This window comes from Ochotona curzoniae, unplaced genomic scaffold, assembly GCF_017591425.1.
Source record: "Ochotona curzoniae isolate NIBS_2020 unplaced genomic scaffold, NIBS_Ocur_1.0 contig_66, whole genome shotgun sequence".
Classification (NCBI taxonomy): Eukaryota; Metazoa; Chordata; class Mammalia; order Lagomorpha; family Ochotonidae; genus Ochotona; species Ochotona curzoniae.
In genome coordinates, this window is record NW_024466512.1 from 24,703,059 (window position 1) to 24,720,064 (window position 17,006).

General features: G+C 50.4%; 1 protein-coding gene across 1 annotated transcript in view; it reads right to left on the bottom strand.

The window, feature by feature from the left end:
- Nucleotides 1-17,006, bottom strand: part of UBTD1 (ubiquitin domain containing 1) — a 53,350-nt gene that overhangs the window by 3,307 nt on the left and 33,037 nt on the right. The window lies entirely within an intron of this gene.

Here is a 17,006-nt window from a genome sequence, read left to right on the forward strand (position 1 = left end):
TCAGCTCAGCTCTGGCCACTGGGACTGAACCAGCAGATGGAAGTGAACCAGCAGATGGAAGATCTTTCCCTCTGTATATCTGCCTTTCCAATAAAAATAAAATAAATCTTAAAAAGAAAAAAGTTGAGCACTATCTAGACTGCCTTAGCTGCTGAAATTTGAGTTTTACTTTGATTGAAAAGGAACTCAGGTAGAACATAGAGATGCTAAGAAGGTGGATGTGTAAAAGTTATCCACCATTCCTGTTTAAGGAGTTGAGCTGTGCCAGATCACAAGGAAGGCACCTGGAACTCACTATTTACCTGCTCCAAACAACACAACGGCCAGGAACTGAGAGCCAGAGTCAGTTTTTCATCTAAGGTCACATGGGCACCGACTTAGTGCAAGACTCAGGCGTTCTGCCCCAAGCCTCACCTTTAGGACTGGTGGAAAAGGAGCGACTTGGAACCCTCCCCTTGGCAAAAATCCCTCTTAACCACCTGAACAATTTCCTGCAAGCCTCCATGTTCCCATTTTTCTCAGAAGGGTTGAGTTCACATAATTCAACTTCTTTCTTTTTATTTCTGGTTCCAGAAAGGACAGAAGATATGTTTATGCTGATATGCAACTTTTTGTTTAAGTTATACTTACTCAAGGATATTCCTAAAATTCATGGGAAATGGAATTAAAATATGTTTATTTGGTTGTTAACAATTTTGAAATCCACTCATACAAAAGTTAATTTAAAACGTGTCTGCTGCAGAAACATTGCAGAGTTCAAAACTTTTTGCACCAAACTACTTGTCTTTCAATTCCATTTTCCATGAACTTTTTAACAGTACCATCCTATTACTGCCAACCTTCTACGTGATTCAAAATGACAAGCAACTGCAACATCTTGTTACTAACATCATATCATACATGTGTTTTCAAGTATCATCACCAACCAAACAATTCTGTAGCACTTGGAGAAGAAGCAGATTTGTGTTCATTGACATTTTTCTCATCCCCCAGCTCCAAGTGACCTGCAGGACAGCTCTGGCCATGGGCAAGATAGAGGCCAGGAACAACATGTCAAAGCTGGGTTCAGTGTGGAGAAGAGGGTGACTCAGGCGTCCACCCCCTCTGAGAGGGAGGAGTCACCACAGCGGGGGCTGCCACCAGGCAGCAGGAGAACAGAATGGCATTCCCCACCGCCTACAGTGTGCAACTGCAAGCCCACGCAAGCCCTTTGCTGTCGAGTCATCCCATTTCATCAGATGACAGGACAGACACAGAGAGGCCACAACACTTGCCCAGGGTCACACAAAATGAGGAAGGACAGGGAGGGGGTCCCCTCAGGGTAGACCTTGCCTTGCCCTGTGAATTCTTAGCTACCCTACCTATATGGGCACAGTATTCTGCAGCCAAACATGTAATTTAAAGTGTTCCGGGGCTGGCAGCAAGAAATGCAAATTCTCTTTGGAGGAAAACAGTTTCAAACCAGGCCTTTAAAAACTCCCAAAATACAGTTTCAAGGAAAATAAAAAAGGTCATAGTTTTATTGTTGCTGTTGCTTTTTTTTTTTTTTTAAATCACTACATGCAAGGAAACAAGTCAATATGAGACAGAGCCAGCAAAAACAGCAGAACTTTTGGAAGAATCAGACTTAACAAGACTTCAGATACGGGATTTACTGGAGACAGATTATGAAATACCATGCCTGAGAAATGAGAGAGAGCCTTAAAACCATAAGGAAAAGATTATAAAGAATGACCAAGCAGATTTGAGAAGTACCACATAAAACTTACAGAAATGGCAAATAACTGAAATTCAGGCAGTCTAAGAGTTGAACTCAGTTCCCAGAAGGACACAGTGAGAATGGGAAGGAGGCAACATTCAAACTAATCATACAGATGTCCACTCTTCCCTACATGGACTCATTTAATGTATAGCCAACAGAATTTCTAGCTGGGAAGTTTTTATCCCAAGGAAACTGGCAAGAGGATTTGAAAATGTATATGGAACTCCTAGAGAAGAATCAAGTGGAAGGCTTGCACTACTATTATCAACTCTACTTAGAAGGCTATGCAGCTGACACAGGCAAATGGGTCAAGGGAACAGACAGGGCCCAGGGACACACCACAGCATCTACAGGAATGTGCTCAAGTGCAAAGTGAGATACGGGTTCTGATACCAGAAAACACGAACTGGATCTCATGCATCCCAGCCGCCTTGCTCAGTCCAGCAGCTGGACCAAAGGCTGCAGTGTGGAGGACAGAAAGGACACACTCAGGAGACAATGGGTTTCCTAAGCGGGATGGTTCCACGTAGCCCAGGGGGACACAGGTCTGCACCAACTCTTGCAGTCTGGTTGATGTCCAGGCAAGAGCTCTGAAACATGAGGATCCCTGTCACCACGTAAACACCCTTGGGGCCCCTGGTGACAGGACTTCGGCCCTTCTACCTATTGGCTGTTTAACAGGAAGCTGACTGCATTGTTTCCCTGCCTCCTTCCTCTTGTCCCTTTTGTGACCTTTTTCGAAGGCTGGTCTTTCTTTTAAGATTTTTTTTTTTTTTTAAAATAGGCAAATATACAGAGAGAAGGAGAAACAGAGAGGAAGATCTTCCATCTGTTGATTCACTCCCCATGTGGCTGCAATGGCCAGTGCTGAGCCAATCCGAAGCCAAGAAACTGGAGCCTCTTCTGGGTCTCCCACATGGATGCATTCCCAGGTCATATCAGGGAGCTGGATGGTTAGCAGGGCCGCCAGGATTAGAACCAGCACCCATGTGGGATCCCAGCGCATGCAAGGCAGGGACTTTAGCCACTAGGCTACTAACCAAGCCTGAAGGCTGGTCTCTTGCCTGTTGCTGCTTAACACAGGAAGAGGTTGAGTCCAGCAGCTGGATCACTCCTGCCCTGAGGGCTGAGCTGGGGCACAAGGTGCTGGCACTGAGAAAGAGGCTTTCCATAGAACAGAGATGAGGCCTTTGGACAAACTTCCAAATGTTCACTTTTGGGTTTTGCAGCTAACAACAGGGTTGCTAGCCTGTGACCCCAGGGACACCTGAGCTGAGACCATGTGGATTCATGTCTCATGCTCTCCAGAAAGCCAGTGAACTGATCCTCAACACACATGCAGCCCCACGGGGGGCCTCTCAGAACCATCCCCGCACCTGCCACGACCCTGAGGGATGACACCTTTGCTCGCAGAACTCTCGAGGTCTTTTTGGGGCAGTCTGCAAGGTACCTCCCCTGCCACATGGACAGCAGCTAGTGTACTTGCTATTTTTACACTTCTCACCTACAGACAGACAGACATGCTGCAAGTGAGCCACCCCAAGTACTGACAGCGCAGTGACCTGGGACACAATGGCTTAAAAAATGTTCCTTGTGGGGCCTTTTGGGCTGAAATACTAGAACAAGTAAGGCAAGCAGGGGGCAGGGGACACGCAGGAGCCCATGCGTTTCGTTCTCAGCTCTCACTGCACTTGTGGCCAGCAGAGGGGTACAGCGCACCTCTGGACTGGCACTGACCTCTTCATCCAAGGGTACGACACAGCATGGATTAATTGACCCAGTTCTCCAGGCCAAACGTTGAGCCCACGGGAGACACCAGAAAAAACGCTCCATCCCTTGCACATCGGGGCTGACAGTCTTGGTTACAGATACAGAAAATCAAAGCATTTACGCAACTTGATGATGAACAATTGAAGTTCATTCATTTTTTAATATATTTATTTTATTTTCATTGGAAAGATATAGAGAAAAGGACAAACAGACAGATCTTCCATCTGCTGGTTCACTCCCCAAGTGGCTGCATTGGCTGGAGCCAATCCGATCCAAAGTCAGAAGCCAGAATTCTCCTCCGGGTCTCTGATGCGAGTGCAGGGTCCCAAGGCCTTGGGTCATCCTCAACCAACCTCCCGGGCCACAAGCAGGGAGCTGGATGGGAAGCGGAGCTGCCAGGATCAGAACCGGCAACCACATGGGATCCTGGTGTGTACAAGGTGAGGACTTTTAGCCATTAGACCACTGCGCTGGGCCCAGTTCATTAATTTTAGTCCACTGTAGTGGCATAGGGGGTTAAACCACTGTCTGAGATCTGGCACCCCATGTGGGTATCGGTTCATGTTCCAAGGAATTCACTTCCAATCCAGCTCCCTGTTAACATGCCTCAGAAAGCAGGAGATGATGGTCCAGGTACTTGAGCCTTTGCCATTGGCCTGTGAGATCTGGATGGAGTTATAGCCTTAAGACTTTAGCTTAGCCAGCCCTGACCACTATGGCTCTCTGGGAAGTAAACAAGCAGTTGGAAGATCTCTCTGTCTATCCCTCTCTATAACTGCCTTTCAAATAAATAAATGAAACAAATTTATCTTATCTATTTTGTATCTATCATTGTATCTATCTATCTATCTATCTATCTATCTATCTATCTATCTATCTATCTATCTATCTATCTATCTAAGACTGAGCCAAGTGCCAGGAAGGAGGGGTCACAAGCAGAGAGAGAGATGTTTTCCATCTGCAGGTTCATTCCCCAAATGGCAACAATGATTGAAGCTAAGCCAATCTGAAGCCAGAAGCTTTTTCTCAGTCTTTCTTTTGAGTGCAGGGGTCCAAAGACTTGAGCCGTCCTCTGCTTTTCCAGGCCATAAGCAGGAAGCTGGATCAGAAATGGAGCAGCCAGGATGGGAACTGTACCCATGGCTTGCAGGCATTGCAAGTGGAGGCTTATGCCTCAGCCTTGGCCTCAAATCTTTAAAAAAAAAAATTAGCAAATTCCATTCACTTACAAGAGAATTTGATGGTTATTGAGCCACAAGAAACTGGGCAGTGGGGAGGGTGTGAATACTCACAGGCAGCACAGATGCAAAACTTTCTGGGTTGCATTTGAGATGTTAGAAAATTGAATTATTTGGCTTGGCTCTTTCTTGTTTCTAAGAATTTACTCTAATAATCACAAGTGTGTTTAATTCAGCATGGTTTTTAACAAAGGAAAGAAGGAGAAAGCACACCAAATATCTCTGGAAAGAGGCTGAGTAAGACCTGTGCATCTGTAGGAAGCATTCATGGCAGCCATTCTGTGCTAGTGAAGAAGCAAGCAGAGTAACACGCAGATGTCTGAGACACAGTGAGGAAGGGTTCAGAACAGCAAGTGCTCTGGAAACCAGCTTTCCTCCAAGGGCGAGGGTCACAGCTTAGTGGGTTAAATGCCCACATTCCACATTTGAGTGCCTGGCTAATAGATTCCCAGCTTCTTGGCTTCCAACCCAGCTTCCTTTTCTTCTTCCTCCCCCACCCCCTCAAGATTTATCTATTTGAGGGTGTGGCAGCATGGCCTAGTGGCTAAAGTCCTCGCAGCTAAAGTCCTCGCCTTGAATGTGCCAGGATCCCATATGGGTACTGGTTCTAAACCCGGCAGCTCCACTTCCCATCCAGCTCCCTGCTTGTGGCCTGGGAAAGCAGTCGAGGACGGCCCAAACACTTGGGACCCTGCACCTGCGTGGGATACCTGGAAGAAGTTCCTGGCTCTTGGCTTCAGATTGGCTCAGCTCCAGCTGTTGCAGTCACTTGGGGAGTGAACCATCGGATGGAAGATCTTCCCCTCTGTCTCTCCTCTCTGTATGCCTGCCTTTCCAATTAAAATAAATAAATCTTTTTTTAAAAAAGTATGTGTAATTATATAAAATTGAAACATTGGAAGGAGTTATATCAAAAGGTCATCAGTAAGTACATCTGATGAGAAGCTACCAGTGATTTCTAGAGGGTTTCTGTTTTCCAAGCTTTCTACAAAGTGAACTTAACGCTTTTGTAATAAGTATTAACAACATTAGGCATGTTAATGAGGAAGGTGGCCAGTTCTGGCAGCAGCCATGGGAAGTCAGAAGAGTTTGGGGAGCTGATGAGGGACCTGAGGGTGGGAGAAGGAAGCCCAAACTCGCAGGATTTCCCCTGCTGGCAGCTAGAGCTCCAGGCACATCTAACATCTTCCACAGTCATCTCCAACTTCCCAGATCAGTCTCTGCTCAAAGACAGCAACAGAAATGGCCCTTGTTCTTTAATGAAGATGACACAAGAGAGAGCTTAAAAAGACAGTAAAAGCTCATTCTGCAGTCAGGTACACGACTGCATGGAGAGGCAATGTGGTAAAACACCAACCCAAAGTGTGGATTTCCGTGGTAGGATCAGGAAGGGGATGGCAAAGGAGCGTCACAATTGAGCAGAGAACATGTATCCAAGCAGAGAAGCCAAAGTGGGGATCTCACAGGGTCTTCCTAAACACTGTTTGAATTAGGGTCTCCCAGGGTGAGGGTTAAAAGGCACATGGTTAGGTCCCTCTCCAAACACACCGAATTCGAACTTTGAACCAAACTCTCCATTAACACAGCAAAACCCAAGTGAAAACAGCACACTCCCTTCATATCCAGCTCAACCTGTGGCCTCCCAAGCTGGTGCCAAGAGCTGGTACACAGGGAGAGGTACGAAGGACAGCAAGAGGACACTGTGTCTGGGTTGGGGGAGGATAATGATGGGGGACGCTGGGGTTTGGCCTCAGTAATGAACAGTGTCTGGAGGTACCACCCCCAAGGAGTGCTCTGTTGGGAGAGTGGGAGGGACAGACCCAGGGGCTTGTCCAGCGGCCAGGAGAGGCTGTGCATCTGGGAGTGTACGAGAGTGCATGAGTGAAAGTGAGAGGCTTACAAGACTTCACTGGGAATCTCACACAGAAGATGGTACTGGTCTCTGTATGTGTGCATAGAACAGAGCTGATGGCATGGACTTGGGTGAGGGTGGTGAGCTCACAGCAGACAGCAGCAGTGGGCAAGCCAGGGCTGCTGGCGAGTGGTCTACAAAGAGGAAAGTCAGGCAGCCCTCTCACTTGTTGACTTGAGACCCAAGAGACTCAGCCCCAGGGATGTGACACCAGGAGCGAGAACAGCCAGAGAGCAGAGATCATCCACTGGTGCCAGCAGACAGCAGCGGCAAATCCCTAAGCTAGTCTGCACTGTTCCCAGCTCTGCCCCCAGGCCTGTGCTCCCCAGATGGGGTCAGCAGTGTCCTCCTCCAGATTAAGGCTTGGCTTGCTCTGCCTGTGTGAAGGACAAAGCTCAAGGTAGGAGACAGCAAGAACAAGGCCTCCTTGTCGCAAGGGTGACAGCCTGGGCCGGGCCGCAGTGCCCTTTGGTCAGGAGGAGGTTTAATCTTATCCTCCCACACACAGCAGTCATAGCAGTCACACAGCAGGAACACAGGTGGAGAAGGGACCCAACTGGTGGAAGGGAAAAAGGGTCAGAGGCCCCAGAAGGAGATGAACCCAGCAGCCAGGGATGGTGCAGTCAGGGGACAGAAGCCCAGGTAATCCCTTCAGGAAGTGCAGTATTTATAGTTCGATTTAGCTCAGGGTGACCTGCAGAGCCTGGGTAACCTTCCCTGGGAGTTATGGCCCAGTTCTGCTCAGCACAGAGCCTGCCACACCCTGAGACTCTTCCTTCAGTCCCTGGGGCCCAGCTCCCAGCTGCAGGGAGGCAAAGGTGTGAGGCCAGGTGCTTTGTGATAGACTGTGCTTCCCAACCTGCATCTCCTCCTGGGGTGTTGGGTCCCAGGTCATCCTGGCAGGACTGAGGATCAAGGCAGGTTGGCTCCCCTTTCCCTGGGATGGTGTCCAGACCAGGGAAAGCATCAGCCTGTGAGGCCTGAGGCTGGGATCACCTCCACTTCATCACTTCTGGTTCACTGTTCCAGTGCCTGGCACCCAGCAGCTCCCAGGCACTGCTGATGGCAGGCAGCAAGAAACCCCTGCAAGTGGCAGCAACGTGAAGAGCAGGTGGCGGTGGAGGGCAGGTGGGAGTGGAGGGCAGTCAGGAAGGGACAGTCTAAGGTGTACAGTGAGGAAAGGGGGTGCAGCATGCAGGGCTAGAGTTCAGAACCCAGGGCCCATGAGTTCCCAGAACTTGTGGGCCCAAGGCAGCCCAAGGGCAACCAAGAACAACAGATGCTGGCAGGTGTCTCAGAGTGCACGGACAAGCGGACATACAGGAGTGCAGACAGGGCATGCTTTCACGGCACCACACACAACATGCACATTTCCATGAGAACTCGGTTGCACACGAGCACATCAGCACACCTCTGTCTGCCCTTGGCCAGGCATCAGGCAAGGCAGCACCCTAAGGCTGCATGCGGACCAACGACACATCAATGCCCTTAGTACCCCTTGGAGCCACTTCCTGAGGAGAAACTGGCTTATCTTGATCTCAATAGTCAAAAGAACCCCAGGCTTAACATTGAATCCCACAAGTGTAGTCTTCCCCCAGCTCAGGTTAAACTGCTGCAATTATCCCTGGTTAATCTCATGTGAGTCTTTCTTTACAGTGCTATTTATTTATGTATATTTTCATTTTACTTGAAAATCAGAAAAACACACAGAGACAGCTTTTGCCTGCTGGTTCATTCTCCAAAGGCCGGCCACAGCCAGGGCTGGGCCAGCCTAAAATCAGGAGCTGGGAACCCCATCTGGGACTCCCACGTGGGTGACAGGGACCCAAGTGCTTGAACCATCACTGTTGCCTTCCAGGCTGTACGTTAGCAGAAAGCTGGATCAGAAGGGGAGGAGCTGGGACTGGCAGCAGGTCCTCCTACACGTGACTTAGCTGCTGTGCCAGCTTCCTATCCATCAGGCCCTAACACCCACCCCAGTAATCCCTGCCAGGACCAAGTGAGAGCACCCTCTCTAGGGCTTGCAGGATGGTAAGCCCCTGTGGCTTAAGGGAACCAAGACAATAATGCTTACTATCACCACCTTTTTGCTTTTCCATGAAGCTGCTCTGATTTTGAAAAGTCCTGCTGATCTTATTTGGTCTTTATCTCACCCTACAGGAGAGTGCAGGGGTTAAATACGGTTAAGCTTGACAAGGACAAAGAATGGCCTTGATGGATGTCTGCTTCCTAGTGCTGGCTACAGCATTTCGTCAGCACTTTTTCTGGAGCCACAAGAGGGAGAATGGCGTCTCAGGAATCAAATACCAACTCTCAGGAGGTGGCAGCGAGGTTTCCCATATCTGACCAGCTCCCCTTGCAACAGCCCCAAGCTCCCCACACTGTCACCCTGCTGTCATGGAGGCCTGGGGGAGCACCAGCAGGCGGCCTGGGACCTGCCACAGGCCATCAGGGATTTCCCCTGGGACAGCAGGATTCTGGAACTAGAAGGGACATTATAGTTCCTCAGTCTTGCCTCTTCACTCTGGGATGAGGAAGCTGAGGCCAAGACGGGAAGAGATTTGTGTGTGCACGTGTACATGTATACACGCAGTGGGGTTGGGAAGTGTCTCCATCAAGCCATTCCACCACAAGGGATAGCTGAATTATACCTAGAACACAAACAAGTCAGAAGCTGCACACACAGAGATGAAGAATATGCTGATGGAAAAAGCAGCTGATGAAACAAACATGCAAGGACCGTGGGAGCTGAATCTGGCCTGATCTTTCAGTTCTCACTAGGACTAGGGACAGGATCCAAAAACTGCACCCTTCCAGGACACTGAGGCCAGTGGTGTCCACACTTGGACTGTGTGGCCAGGTCTCCTGTGGACATCACAGAAACAAGGCCAGCATGGGGCTCAGCGATTAGAGCAACACCTGCTTCCAGACACTTCTGTAGCTGGGGTACCTGCTCTGCCACAAAGAAGCCTGTGGCACTCCTGAAAGATACCAGTAGTCATGGTTGTCCTCCCTGAGCCACAGAAGCTAGAGGTCCAAGTGTGGAGTCAGCCCTACCTCTTAAGGGAGACAGACACCACATATTACAAAGTGGCATTTTAGTCCCGGAGGGGCTGCATATGTGACAGTGGCCCCCTAAGACTATGTGGCCTGGTGATATCACAGTCGACACGCCTGCTTAAGCCTACTCTGTGTTCACATGACAGATTCCTCTAAATGTGTTCCTGTCATTAAGCAATGCTCGGCTGTCTGCACACAGCCCAGCACTCTGCATCTGTGGGTTCTGCTGAGGCAGTCAAGTAACCCTTGACCAAAAGCTTCCAGTAAGAAGCCTGCATCCGTGTCGAACGTGTGGACCTTTTCTCTCTTGTCATTCTCTAAACAAGACAGGGAAACAACTCACACAGCATTCACACAGTTTAGGGACTGTAAGCAATCTAGAGACGACATGGGTATTCAGAAGGATGTGTTTAGGAACTAAGCAAATACCACACCCTGTTATATAAGGGACCTGGGCACCTCCAGGCTTTGGAATGGGGGGAGGCTGGTCCTAGAACCAACCCGCTCTCACAGCCATGAAGACATCACAGATGAAGCAACCAGCCAAGCACCAGGGAGGTGTCCCAGCAAACGGCCTCTAGGCTTCTGCTCCCTCAATCTGAAGATTCACACACAAAAGCACTGTTCTTAAGGCTGGTATTGTGGCGTAGCATGTTAAGCCACCTCCTACTATGTTAGTGTCCCACATGGACACAAGTATGACTTTTGGCTGCTCCATTTCCGATCTAGTTTCCTGACAATGTGTTTGGGAAAGCAGTGAAGGATGGCCCAAGTATAGGGCCACAGCAGATCTGCATGAAGCTCCCAGCCTCAGTCCAGCACAGCCTTGGCCACTGCAGTCATCTGGGGAAGAAAGCAGGGGATGGAAGATCTCTTTCTGTAACTCTGTTTTTCAAATAGATAAAATAGTTAACAAAAAGAAAGAAAGAAAAGGAAGAAAGAAAAAGGAAGCAAGCAAGCAAGCAAGCGTGGGGAGGAAAGAGCACTGTTTTTGCTACAGACTGTGTAGTTGGCTTTTCCACCATGGCTGTGGTTTCTGTCAATGTTGCTGACATTATTTGGACCTAAAACTGGTTGTTCTTTGGCCTGGAAATTCTATTCCCTTCTAACTGCTTACCAGTTTCTTTCTTTGTTTTAAGATCCATTCATTTTTATTGGAAAGGAAGATAAGATTTACACAGAGAGAGACAAAGATCTTTCATCCTCTGGTTCACTCCCCAAGTGGCTACAATGGTTGAAGCTGAGCTGATCCAAAGCCAGGAACCAGGAGCCTCCCTCAGGCTTCCGACATAGGTGCAGAGTACTTTGGGCCAGCCTCTGATGCTTTCTCAGGTCATAAGCAGGGAGCTGGATGGGAAGTGAAGCTACTAGGACATGAACTGATACCCACATGGATCCCAGTGCTTGCAAGGTGAGGATTTAGCCATTGAGCCATTGTGCTGGCCCCTGCTTCCCAGATTCTTAACAACCTAACTTGTCATCAGTCCAGTTGTGTTTGTGGGTGGGGGTGGGGGGCTGCCCAGCACCAAGCCCCCAGGCTCTTAGATCCCGTACTTGGGCAGCAACCCTCTATCCCACAGTAGACAGCATCTCAGAGCTCCTGAGACTGCAGCTAGCAAGGGCTCCCAGCATCATGGCCCTGCTTGCAGCTTCAAGTTCTCTCAAGTCCAACTGCTTAGTGTACACCCCAACAAGTGGCCCTGAGGAGCTGTCTTTCAGGCCTGCAGTCAGAAGCCCTGGATCCCTTTCAGCCTGACTGCTTTGTAACCTAGGGCATGGCACTAACTTCTGCAAGCACAGCTATCAGCTGCCAACACCACTGGCCTTGCCACCTTTGAGTGGCCAACATACCCAGGGAGCCTCTGGGAGCAGTGCAGAGCACACATACAGGTATCCAGTGACCTGGGGCTCTGGGATCCCTCTTTTCCAGGCTCTCTCCTGCTTCTTCATATGGCAAGGTGCAGGCCTCATAATAGTCACTTTGTGGCTTAAAAGAGTTGTTCACTTGGGCATATGCATGTTTCCAAGCCAGGATCGGGCCTTGTATGCAGGTGTGCCTGACTCATCCCTTCCTCTTCCTTCTCTACAGCCCATGACTCACCAGCCCTGGCAGGCCAGCATCCTCCCTGGCTTTCTGCCCTAGCACTGCAGGGTCTAGCTCTTCGTCCATCAGGCTGTAGGACTCGAGCCCTCTGCTTGGAGTCCCCTACTCTCACCCCCGAGTCTCGCACTGCCTCACATGCATGCTATATTCTCTGAGTATTGTGTTGTCCTTGCAGCTTGACTGTCAACTCCCAGAGGTGGGCAACACAGTGTGGGGCAGTGAACATGTGGGTCTGGGACCCTCCTCCTGGGGGCTGACTGCACTGCTGGGGATGGGAGGGCTGAAAGACTCTCCAGGGCACTCTCACAGATGGCCGGGCTGAGAAGCAGCGATCTGGAACCAGGCTGTCCAGCCTGGCTGGCTGACTGCTTCGGCTGTGTTTAATTAGGCCTCCGAGAGGCTGGCAGAGGCTCTTCGGGACAACCCCCTCCGCCCACAGCTGACCATCTGGCCAGCCCTTGGAAGGCTGGCAAGCAGGCTGCTCAGAAAGCACGAAGGGGCCAATCAACAGACCCTCAGCAAAGGGAACCCAGATCGACTGTGCAGAGGAAAAGCCTCCGTCTGCAGAAAGCAGAGGCCAATCCAAGCCCAGAGACCAAATGCATAGGCTCTGGAGTCAGATGGCTTTGGACCCGCCACGTTCCTTACTCAGGAGGAGGCCCTTACCCCTCCCACCTCCTGACTCAACTCAGCCTGAGGCCTGAGCTTGCGTGCCCAGTATGGCCAGTGCCCGCCCAGACACCCTCTTCTGTGCGGACAAGGAGGACTCTCCCTTCACGTCTGAGTGCCAGCCCTCTGGATGGACAATGAGCAGCCCCTAGGCATGGGGATGAGTGAGAAAGCAGAGGGAGGTCTACTGCCTGCCCCCTCCTTAGCTGCTGTCGGCACTAAGAAGGGAAAAACCTGGCTCATTGAGTGCTGGGGTGACTCACAGGCCAACCAAACGTACTTGCCAGACCAGTAGGGAGGGGAGCAGGCTCGCAGGCTCACACCCTAGAGCCCATGGGCAGGTAAAGCCCTCTGGGTGATGGAGGAGGCACCCTGCCGGTAGGTAGCCAGGCCTGGACAGCTGGCCTGGCAGGGCACCTCATTTACCTTCCCCACCTCCTGTCCCTGACAGCTACACTCCGCCATGGCTGGATCAGTAACTTACCCGTGAGGGGAGGTACTGGGAAAAAGAGGAAACCCAAGAGGATTTGGAGATGGAGAAGCATCTGAGGAATCAAAGAGGACCTGGGTGAGAGCCAGGGTAGCCACTGAACCTCTGCACCTCAGTTTCCACCTCCAGATAATGGGAATGGCATTATCTACCTGGTAAAACTGCTGTGATGGTGCAGACACCGTGTGTACAGTCTAATACTGTGCAGGGCATGGGAAGAAACTCACAACCGATGGCGATTACTAACAGCTGTGTAAGAACTAGTTTTAGGATTATAGAGATTTCTTCACATACCTTAGTTCACTTAATCCATACAACAACCCCCTGAGGCAAGTATTAATAGTTCCAGTTCATGGATACACATGCTGGGACTCCAAGGCAGTGTGGCAGGAATCTTCTCAGCCCCAGTCTGCTGCTGTCCCAGACCCCAGCCTGCCTGCCGGCTCCCCAGGGAGCCGGCAGGGTGTCCCCTTTACCTGGACACACAGAACCACCTGTGTCTCCAAGCCACGACGGCAGGCGGGGCCAATGCTGCTTACCAGGCCTGCCCTGCCTCCCATTACTACCCCCACTGGTGCCCATGTCACCTCCATGCCAGGCTGGGAGTTCCATGGAACTACCTGGGCTCTTTGGTGCTGATGCCTGGTTGCTCAGCTCCAAGTCTGGGACCTGATAAGTAATACCTGAGGTTACTTGTTGGTAATTCTGTTTCCAGGCCTGGAACAGAATTTTGGCTCTGCTAGCTACTGATTTGTTCAGGCCTGGAACAGAATTCTGGCTCTGCTAGCTGCTGACTTGTATTACTTGGGAATATTAGTCATTTAAATACTGTTTATACTGGAAATGCAGATTTACAGAGAGGAGAGACAGAGAAACACCTTCTATCCACTGGTTCACTTCCCAAATAGTTACAACAGAGCTGAGCTGATCCAAAGCAAAGAGGCAGGAGCCAGAGCTGCTTTTGGGTCTCCCATGCAGGTACAGAGTCCTAAAGCTTTGAGCCATCTTTCTCTGCTTTCTCAGGCCATACATAAGAAGCTGGATGGGAAGTAGAGCAGCTGGGACATGAATCAACATCCATATGGGATGTCAGTGCTTGCAGGCAAAGGATTAACCAGTTGAGCCATCACATCGGCTCCTGTGTGTATCATTCAGTCTGTGAGAACCACATCCTCTTCATCTGAGAAACAGAGTTACAGTTAGCGCTGTGGCACAGGCAGTTAAGCTGCCCTCTGCAACCCCAGCATTCCAGATCAGCACCAGTTTAATACTTGACCACTTTACTTCAGATGTAGCTCCCTGCTGCTGTGCCTGGGAAAGCAGCTGAAGATAGTTCAAATGCTTGGGTTCCTGCCACCCAGATCCAGATGGAGTTTCAGGCTCCTGGCTTCAGCCTGGTCCAACCATGGCCTTTGTAGCTATTTGGGAAGTAAACCAACAGAAGAAGATATTTTCAATCTCTCTCTAATTTTGCCTTTCATATAAATAAATACTTAAAAAAAAAAGAAGAAGAAGAATCAAAACAGGTGACAGTAGCTGCCTTTTGGGGCTGCAGTGAGGGCTCTGGCAATAGCCCCAGGGTCCCCAGCAGTAGTTTGTGTTTACAGACTGCTCAACCTGCAGCAGGCACTCTAAACAGGAAGAGATCCAACCCACAGGTCATGCAGCCATGGCAGTGGGGAGAGGGAAGCTAGCTCTGCAAGCTTCATTGTGATACTCATAGTTACACCCAGAAGGCATGGCTAAGGTGACCCCATGAGCATCTTCTGGGCAGGTGTCATTTCTACTCACAAGTGTTTATTACTGAGTTCTGTTCTGTGGCCTGGCTGACTGAATTATTTGACATTGCTGTGAAATCTATGGTTAAAAACCCCAAGCAAAGAGTGAAATAACAAGGGCTATGGTAAACTTAGCTTTCTGCCTACTGCACAGGAGTGTAACAGGATCCAGTGCTTGGGCAGGTGGGGCCCCCACCCTGATGCTGCCAGGCGCCTCCTCTGCAAATCTGTCCTCAGAGAAGGCCTCTGGAGGGGGCGAAAATGGCTGGAGCCTGGGCTCCTGGGGGAGGCAGTGGAAGGGCCACAGGAATCCTGAGCTATTTATTTTGGCAACGCCAAACAAGGAGGTGGATCTGGAACACTGAGGGCAAATGGTGGCTGCACAGCCTCCTGGACCTGGCCCTGACAGCTCTAGCCGACCCACACAGCAGAAGCCCAGCAGTCAGGGGAGCCATGGGCCATAGTACCAACCAACCTTGAATTTTTCCTTAAACACCAGAACTCCTTTTTCAGACGAAGTAGCGAGGGCTGTCAAAGGAGCCCACCACCTGAGGAAGGTGAAGCACACATGTGGGATAAGGAGGCAACACAGTCACACTCTCAGAGCACACCCACCAGATCTCAGGCTCCACCTCCTGCCAGACACAGTGGGACCAACCCTGGCAGGACCACATCATGCGAGTGGGGCAGGTCTTCTTCCAGGGCCCCTCCTATGTGCCCCTTTGAGCTCTGCAAAGACCATATGATGCTCCAGAGGCACAGAGACAGCTAGGGCAAGATCCTGACTTTCCCAACACTCATGGCTTCTGCTCAAACCTGTGAGGCAGACTACATGTGCAGTCATGTGTACACGTGTGTATGTATACACACACAGACACAGCCAGGAGGCGTACATGTGTACAGGGACTGTTGAAATGGAAACTCTTCCAATCGCTGCCATGGTTATTCATAAACTTGCCGGTCATTTCCCTGGCCCAGGCACCAAGCAGGACGATTCCCCCACCGGAAAAGCTCATGTCACTGTGTGCACTGGGGCTGTGTCACACCACCGGTGCAGGACCTGCCTCTTTCAGTTGTGTGACACATTCTGTTCATGCTTATTGTTTGGGAAATACTGGAATGTGTAAATTAGGAAGTCTTTGTGATGTGCTCCTCCGTGGCACATTTTTTAAAGTACACAAATTCATGTTAAGGAAACAAATATACAAATTAAAAAACAAAACAAGCAGGCCATTTGGCACCCTAGAACACAGGTACGTGACAAGTCTGCTAGCTGCACACACCCAGACCTGCCGGGCCTCATTTACACAGCTACCAAAGGACTGGGGGAGCTGGACTAGACTGTCACCAAGATGGCTCTTGCTCTGACCCTGGGTGATAAAGGTTCTGCAAATAAGCAGGTTCTGTGGGGCTGGCAGGGACTGGGTGGGTGCAAACAAGCCCCTTGTTCCTGCCAGGCTTCCTGCTTTGTCCTCCCCACAGACAGTGGCCTCTGCAGCTTCTAGATGAAGGACAGTGTGTGATTTCCAGGCCTCAGTCACTCTTAGGGCTGGTGACAGCGATGAGGTCCAGACCCTGGCAGTTTCCAGGCTGCCTGCTCTTCAACTAGCCTCCCCTAGGGCTGATGGGTTTGGCCCTGGAGCAGCTGCGCTGGCCCAAGCTCAAGTTCACAGGACCCTGCCACCCCACCCCCAAGGCAACCCAATTCTTCACGGTCAAATGACAGCCAGAGGGTGGAGCTGAGGGAGCCCTAAGGCAGGCCAGCACAGGGATTATTGGCTCCCAGCATACTCAGGTCCAAGCTAAAGGGTCATGGCCCAGATCCATTTCAACACACAATTCCTGAGTTCCCACTGTCCCCACAGCCCTGCCAGGCACTCAAAGGGACCTAAGAATTGGAGGGTGGCACTTCATTGTCTTATGTGTGTCTTAAGTTGTAATGAGCACCTTTGCAGACAGGCCTTCCCTGCCAACCTAACTCAAGTGGGCTCCTCCCTACCCCCTGCTCTCCAAGCCTGGTTAGTCCCTCTCTTAGGTTTTCCTTACTTTTCTGTCTGTCTCTCCCATTGCAGTGTCAGCCCTGGGGTCGGCATTGTGGCATAACGGGTAAAGCTGTGGCCTGTGATGCTGCCAGCATCCCATATGGGTGCTGGTTTGAATTCTGGCTGCTCTACTCCCAATCCAGCTCCCTGCTAATGTGCCTGGGAGAGCAGCAGAACATGG